An 8738-nucleotide genomic window follows, 5' to 3' on the forward strand; every position below is an offset into this window, starting at 1 on the left:
TATTTGGAAGTGAGATTTTAGTATTAGTGATTTTGTAGCCTTGATTAATATCAGTGCTGTGGGCACTAAGCCAGAGGCTAGACTCTGAAAACAGAGAATTTAGAAGTCAAAAAGCCAGAATCACCTGAGGGTAAAAAAAAGAGTGCGGTGTGTGCTTGCTTGTATCTGACTAAGTGCTTGTGACAGGTCAGTACATGATATTTGATTCTCTGCAATCTCACATCTTAATTTGATCTTCGTGGGGTCAGGGTGGCATTCTGTTTACCTTTAATAAAGACTAAGAGGTAAGGATATTGAGGTTCCAGCCTTTGGCATTATTGTCTAATCTGCCCTACAGATCTCTTCACTGACAAATTATCATCCTATGAATGTTCTGACTGACTTATGATATCCCTTGTTGCCCTTTTGCGGGTCTTGGGAGGATGGATTTGCTTGCAGGAACATCAAAACTTCAAAGAAAACTGCTCCGAGTGTTTTAAGTTTGTGTAAATATTATTTACTTCATGAGTTTATTTTTTTTTTTTGCGTGACCTATGTGAGGGCACATGTAATAGATCTTATTACCAGTAATTAGCATATGATGGTACAGTGATACCTTTAAAACTTTAAAGCTTACTTTTAAAACGCTTTATTGGATTGTAAGTGAACATTGCGATGATTTTCACAACCTGAAACTGAATCCACCTGTGCAATCATCATCCAGCTCAAGCAACAAATATGACCAGCCAGCCAAGGCAGCCCCCTTCTGAGTGGAGATTTTCATATGGAGAACTGAAAAGAAGGGTTTGCTCAGACCATTGTTTCTCAAACTGCTGGTAGTACACAAAGTAATTTTAGGTGCTGCAAGGACAAATAATATTTATTCTCATTGTTTTCAATTTAGTTTAACGTGTTAGAAAAATGTAAATACTATGTCTAATCTGTGTTTTTACAGATATTACATAGGATAAGCCTAATATAAATGTTAAAAATTAAAAGCAAATTGAATAAGCGAAATCATTAAATTACTAGTAGCACAGGTGGGTCACATAGATATGTCAAAAATTATGAAAGTGGTATACTGGGAAAGGACTGAAATTTGGAATACAATGGGATAGGTCATCGGTTCTACCTTGTAGTTTCCCACCCTCTCTCCCCTGGAATACTGAGAGAAACTTGCATCAGGTTAACCCACATCTACCTTTGCCTCTCTTTACCTCGTAGCCATAGGGCACATTCTTTTAAAAAGCAAAACATACATGAATAGCCAGCAAATTTAAGGGCAGGGTCTAGCCTTATCAAATATGAAAACATTTTAATTCCACAGTAATTAAAGCAGCAATAAAACGGAAGTAGACAAATCAAAGAAAAAGAATTCAGACCATAAATAGATATGAATGCATGTGGAAATTAAGTATATGATGAAGGTAGCATTTCAAATGCAGGGAAAAAAGGTGGAGTTTTAGCAAATGCTCTTAGAGTAATTTGCTCCCCAGACTGGAGGAGAATAGTGAAAAAGCTAGACTCCTCAACAAACTCCCACTGCCATCACCTGCTCCAAGCTTTCATCTCCTGAAGGCCCTCAAGATTCTCCCTGCTGCCAGCCTCTTCCAGATACCATCGCTACCATATTGGTCTTCCTAAATCCAGTCAGTACTGGATCCCATGCTGTCCCCCACAGAAACCTCCCAAGCTTCTTAATATCGATAGGGTGAAGCACAAACTTAGGTCCATGTTATTTCAACCTGGGTGTTTTGCCTTTTTCTCAGTCCTTGAACCTTGGCCTACCTCCATGGCCTCCACAACATCCTATCCCTTCTCCAGCTCCTACGGCTCTACCCAACTACTCATTTATGCTTTAATCCTACACTACAGTACCATTCTCTAACTGCTAACATGTCTACATCTTCCTTCCCTCAGCAGACAGAAAGCTCCCAAAGGCCGGAGAGTTTATTTTACCCAAGCTAGGCACAGAACAGCGCTAAGTAAATACTGATTATGACACAAACTTGTTCTGCATTCACATTTCCTATTTGGCCTCCTGGTGGATCCAGCTTGACAACTTCTTTCTCTTTCCTACAACTGAAACCATATAATTTTAAACCAGGAGCCAGGGTCGGGGTGGGAGGTGGGTTTGTACCTTCTGAGAAACATCATGGCAAAAGGAAGAGTCCAGTTGTAGGCGTCAGAGGCAACGACACTGCTATTAACAGTTGGGATGTTCAGTGAGGCTCATATAACTCCTCCGGGCCTCATTTCCGTCTGCTAAATGAGGACATTAACAAAGCTCCAAGTTCCCCCTCAGGCGCAAACATTCTGTGCAAATCTCTGTGAGGGTGGATTCAGGAAAGTGATTTTCAGATTGATTGAGCTGTGTGGCATTATTGCATAGAGAATTAAACTACTCTTCATCACAATTCATTTCCTGAGTTTAGCCTATCAGCCAATGTTTATTAAGCACCATTTACTCTGCAGTACCCTCGATTAAGTGCTGTGGAGACACAAAGTGGTATCTCACAGGATCCTTGGCCTCAAGGAGTTTATTACATAATCAGAATTTATTATATAATAAAAACTCGCCAAGCTCCAGCAAATTACTTTGTTTACCTAAAACTTGTGTAAAGTTTACTTGAACCATTAAATATGCTCCCTATGTGGACTAGTTATCCCGTGTGTCATTTCTATGTTATTTTATTTGAAATGCATATATATTATATATATATATGTGTGTATTTATATATATGTATACTGTATGTTTAGATATAAATATATGAATTGAAAATGTATATGTTTAAAATATCTTCATTTACAGGCTGAGTTTAAAAAAAACTTTTTTAATACACCAAAAGATGCAGATTTTCAAACTTTACAAAAGTAGAGAGAATTGTGCTATGTTCCCATCATCCAACTGCAATAGCCATTGACTTTCTGCCATTCTTCTTTATCATCCTCCTCCTTCCTTTTTGTGTGCTAAATCATTGCTTCTTAAGCTATCAGTGATGAAGGAAACTTTTTTGATTTCTAACCTGTTCTAGACCAATGCCAGCACACAGCTCGTGCCATGCCACATGCAAGTCACCATGCAAGTACAATGACACCCAGGAAATGAATAAAAAATATGTGTAGGATTTGCTTGAAATACATCAACAAAAGATTGAGTGATGAATAGCTAGATGGTGGATAGATGGATAGACAAGAAATAAGCAAGTACAGTAAATGCTAATGGTAAAATCTAAGTGGTAGGTTTACAGGTCTTATTTACACATTTTTATCATGTTTTCTGCATGTTTGAAGTTTTTTATAATAAAACATTGGGAAAATATGTGTGGGATATGTTTAAAGTGTATTAAATATCTACCCATATGCATTTATTTATAATTTGGAGTTTCAGATTTCCTGAAGACAGTCTTTTTTTTTTTATTGAAACATACTCGAAGTATGAAAAGTAACTTTAGTGACTCTTAAGTGGTATAACTAATTAAACAATCAACAGATCATAATGAATACTTCCAAATTGCTCTAGGAGATATGAATATATAGGCTTGGTCCGTACCTTCAAAGAAATTAAAGTTGGGAAAATTATTTCCATATTGATCTATCTAGATATCTATTTCATCACCTTTACCTAATCTCTATCATCTGTATCATTAACACCTACATTTCCTGCCCAGATTATAAATTCATGTACATTATCCATATCATCTACATTATCTATATCAAATATGTCATCTACATCTATGTTTAAAGCTCTATCATTTATATCTACTCTTACATTATCATCTACATTTATATTCAGATTTGTTTTACCTACACCTGTGTTTACACTCATATCATCTACAGAAGGGATTCCTAAGCCCTAGGCCTTGGACCGGCACCTTTTCCATGGCATGTTAGGAACCAGGCTGCACAGCAAGAGGTGAGTGGTGGGCAAGTAAGCGAAGCTTCATCTGTAGTTGTGGCCACTCCCCAGCGCTAGTGTCACTGCCTCAGCTCCACCTCAGATCATCAGGCATTAGATTCTCATTGGAGCACTGGTCTCTGATGCCAAAAAGGTTGGGGATTGCTAACGCAGCTACCTTTTCCTGTTCATTATCTGTATCACTTATGCCTACACTTCTGCCTACATCAGTATCTACATCATCTACATCAGTGGTTCTCAACCAGGCCAACTTTCCACCCTAGGAACATTAGCAATATCCAGAAACATTTTTGATTGTCACAACTTGGGGGTAGAGGAGAGAGTGCCCCTGGTATCTAGGACAATGTACGGGACAGCCCCTAACAACAAAGAATTATCCAACCCCAAATATCAATACTGTAAGATTGAGAAATCCTAATCTACATCATCTATATCCATGTTTACAGCTATACCATGCACATCTGCATCTATATTGACATATACTCTACCTACAACTATATTTAGATTTACATCATATACTTGTGAGTGTACATCTATGTACTGGCAGCAACATCTACATCAACCACATCATCTACTTCAACATCTCCATCATCTACATCATTATCTACATCTACGTGATCCACATCCTTGACATTTACATCCGACTTTATATCTAATGGCATCATAGAGCATGTTTGTAACATCAGAATGAATGGTCCATTTAACCTAAACTAAAAGTTTAATTTTAGTTCTCTCTCCTCCGGCCATCACAACTCTGATCACCCAACTTCAGTGTGTGTGTGTCCAAGCAATTCTTGGACATCAGGGTATATCCTATAATTCAACTCAATTCTGACACTATTCACCTGGAGATAGCATCAGATTCCACAGACTGAGAGCTCAGTCCCACAAGACTGCCCTCTACTTCAGAAGCCAATCACAAGTCCAGGTTGTTAACCTGTGCTTCAGACCGACTGGCTATAAATCAAATGTTTCCACAACCCCCATCGTGGGTTTGATTAATTTGCTAGAGCAGCTCACAGAACTCAGGAAACTAGTTTACTCACTAGATTACTGGCTTATTACAAAGGATATTAAAGGATATGACTCAACAGCCAGATGAAGAGATATATAGGCGAGGTCCCAAACAAAGGAGCTTCTGTCTTCATAGAGCTTGGGACCCAGCATAGTGACATGTGGAAACATTCTTATTCACCAAAAAAGAAGCTCTCCAAACCCCTTCCTTTTATTTATTTATTTTTTTTATGGAGGCTTCAGCATGATTGATTAAATCATTGGTGGTTGGTGATCAATTCAACTTCCAGCCCCTCTCACCTCCTGGGATGTCAGTGGAGTGGAACTGAAAGTTCCAACTTTCCAATCACATGGACTGGTTCCCTTGACAACCAGCCCCCACCCTTATCTGCTTTCTAATAGTCACTTCCCTAACATAAACTCAGGTGTGATTGAAAGGGGTTTGTTGTGAATATCAAGACACCTGTATCACTCTTACCTAGGAATTCCAAGGGTTTTAGGAGCTCTGTGCCAAAAAACAGGGGCAAAGACCAAAAATGTATTTATTATAAATCACAGTGTCACAGAGCTGTAACAAGTTTGTTACATCCGAATGAGTGGTCCATTTAATCTAAAACTAAAATTTAATTTTAATTCTCCCTTCTTCTGGCCACATACAGAAATATGAATATGAATAGAACATTGGTTGACCATTGATACCACTCATTAAAGTTTAAGAAGTGTGAGTTCTTTACTGGCTTTGTCCTGACTTCAAAGGACATGGATTGAAGTGAGAAGTTAAACACATGCCTGATGAATTTCGTTCACGCCCTACCTTTGCTTGCCAGCCTCCCAGAACCAGAGGGCATCTAGTGCAGACATAATTATTTCTAATATGGTGATAAAGAACAATTTCTCAAAAGAGCAATCACTGCACTTTGAGAACTTGATATGGTTTGATCACATCTTGTTCCTTTGGAACTGGTCTGGGCTGGAAAACATGTAGTCGGAACATGGGTAACCACAGATGCTGCTATTTTGGCCTAGTTTCTTTGGGACCCACAATAGTTAAAAGACCTCTGAATCCACACGCAAAAAAATTGCAGCTCAGGTTGCCACATTTGTTTAAGCTTCCTTAGGCTTACTAGCTGGCTTGTCAGCCAAGACAAAGGACAGTGATGTTTCTAGATAAAATTGAGAACATGGGAGATAAGAAAAAACAAGAGCAAATCTCTGTCATTTCTTTAGCCTATGACAGTTACTAAATAACTTTTGTTTCCCTGTAGAAACCTGCGCCTTTTGGAGACCATTATTTTTCCTCCAGGAACAAGATGAGCCATAGGCAAAGTTTCAAAACAGACTCTCACTCACCTTTTTATATTCTGACTCATTGTAATGTCTCTAAATTCTCAAAAAAAAAAAAAAAAAAAAAAAAAAAAGATGAATCTTTAGGACTTGGAAGTAAAACATCAGAAGTTATTTACTCATTAGTCTGGATTTATTAAAACATTTTAATAAATAAAAAATACACAGCTTAGTAGTATTTATAAAGAAGCGAAGCCTAGCAGAGAGGAAAAAAATGGCATAAATCATAGAGGCTCTGTTCATCTCTCTGGTGACCAAATCAAAATTGTGATGAAAACAAGGAGTAGCAACAAAGAACAATCTCCCATGATCTAGAGGAACAAGCCATACAGCTAGGGAGAAGTCCAAGAAAATACCCTGCAATGGCAGAAGGTAGGATGGGGCGAGGACGCGGAGCTCCCCAGTCTCAAAAAGGCTCAGTGAGATGGAGGCTGCAGTAGCGGCAGAAGCCTCTTAAAGGGGCTGCATCCGAGAGTGGATTTTCATGGTTATAGACATGCTCATTCTGAGCACCAGTGCCCATTCGGCTGCATGTAGGAGGCACCAGGGACTTACAGGGCGGCATTGTCAGAGTGAGGGCTGAGGTGAGATTCGCTCTGTACAGAAGTGCCGGCGGTATACATTGTTCTCTGTTGAGCCCTCCCCCATCCCAGTGCATGGACACAACACTGCCATAGCCAGGACGTGACATCATCAAACTAGATAACAGAGGTCACTCTGCCCAGAGGATTCCCTGAAACCCTGCCTCCCCCAACTCACCGCCCCGCCTCAAGCCACATTCTGGTATATCCTCAGGGAGTCAGGTGCTCCTTGCTGAGCAGAGCCTAGACTCACACTGAAGGCAGCAGGCCTCGGTTTCTGTGTGGCCTTTTGAAGCAAGTAAAAGCACAGCATCTGTGGATTGCTTGCTGAATCTTATTATATATTTATTTTTAGGCAAGGCAACACTTGGTTGACCTCACAGATTGCAAAGACCTTGTCAGTTTACAATCCCTTATTTTTTTTATTTTTTATGCCTATAGCACCTGGTCTTCCTAGGTTGTCTCCTACCCAAGTACTAACCAGGCCCGACCCTGCTTAGCTTCCGAGATCAGATGGGATTGGGCTTGTTCAGGGTAGTATGGCTGTTGCTTGTTGAATCTTAACAGGTGGTCTCAGAGGGGTAGAGGCTTGTGCTAAGTTTGGCCTGCAGCTGAACCTCTCTCAGGGCTGTGCCACTGGACACCTACTTCATAAATCCACACTAATATGACCAGGAGACTTAGGAGCTTAGCTTAGTACATAGAAACAGACACAGTACGGCAGCCAAAAGGGGAAGACAAAGAAGCAGAAACCATATGAGTGAACAGAACAGAGATCCAGATACAATGGAGTCAAGTAATCTAACAGATGCAGAGTTCAAAACACTGGTTATAAAGAAGCTCGATGAACTTTTGAAAAATGTAGAGAACTCCAACAAAGAGATAAAAACGGAGATGGAGATTATAAAAGGAAATCAGTCTGAAACGGAGAACATGTTATCTGAAATGAGAAGAATCTTAAATGGAATAAACAAAGGAATAAACAAAGTGAATAAGAAGAGGATCAAATGCCCTATCCAGAGCACAGGAAAGCCAATCAGGACACTCAATCAGAATGGCAAGAAAAAGGATGCCAAAACTATAAAAATAATTTAAGGAGGATATGGGACGCTATTAAGGCTCTGAATATTCATCTGATTGGCGTAACTGAAGAAAATCAAGATGTCGAAGAGCTGTTTAAAGAAATGATGATGGAAAACTTCCCTAACCTGATGAAAGAAATGGACATAAAACCCCAAGAAGCTTAGACAATTCCAAAAATCAGGGATCCAAAGAAGCCCACACCAAGACACATCATAATTAAAATGCCAAAGGTTAAATACAAAGAAAGAATATTAAAAGCAGCAAGAGAAAAACAGATAATTACACATAAGAGAAAACCCATAAAATTGACAGCTGATTTCTCAAAAGAAACTATGCAGGACAGAGGGGCTTAGCAAAAAAGATTCAACAGGTTGAAGACCCAGGATTTACAACCAAGAATACTTTATCCAGCAAAGCTATCATTTAGAGTTGAAGGACAGAGAAAGAGCTTCCCAAATAAAAATAAGCTAAAGGAATTTTTTACCACCAAGCCAGTATTACAGGAAATGTTGGAGGGACTTCTTTAAGAAGAAAAAATATGTATCAAAAACAGGAATAAAGAATAGTAACAACCACATTCCCATCAATAAGTACCTTAAATGGAAAAGAATTAAGTGCTCCAACCAAAAGATAGAATATAGCTGAAAGGATAAGAAAACAAGACCCCTACAAATGCTGCCTACAAGAGGCTCACTTCAGATTAAAAGAGACCCACAGACTAAAAGGAAAGGGATAGAAAAAGATATTGCTTTGATGGACCTCGAAGGTATTTAAGTCAGACAGAGAAATATAAACACTATATGATTTCACTTATATGA

General features: G+C 39.0%; 1 pseudogene; it reads right to left on the reverse strand.

Annotated features, from left to right (window-relative positions):
* Nucleotides 1-7269: 7269 nt before the first annotated feature.
* Nucleotides 7270-7388, reverse strand: LOC118610361 (annotated as a pseudogene).
* Between the last annotated feature and the right edge of the window lie 1350 nt (nucleotides 7389-8738).

The sequence above is a fragment of the Rousettus aegyptiacus genome, unplaced genomic scaffold (assembly GCF_014176215.1).
Source record: "Rousettus aegyptiacus isolate mRouAeg1 unplaced genomic scaffold, mRouAeg1.p scaffold_m13_p_12, whole genome shotgun sequence".
NCBI lineage: Eukaryota > Metazoa > Chordata > Mammalia > Chiroptera > Pteropodidae > Rousettus > Rousettus aegyptiacus.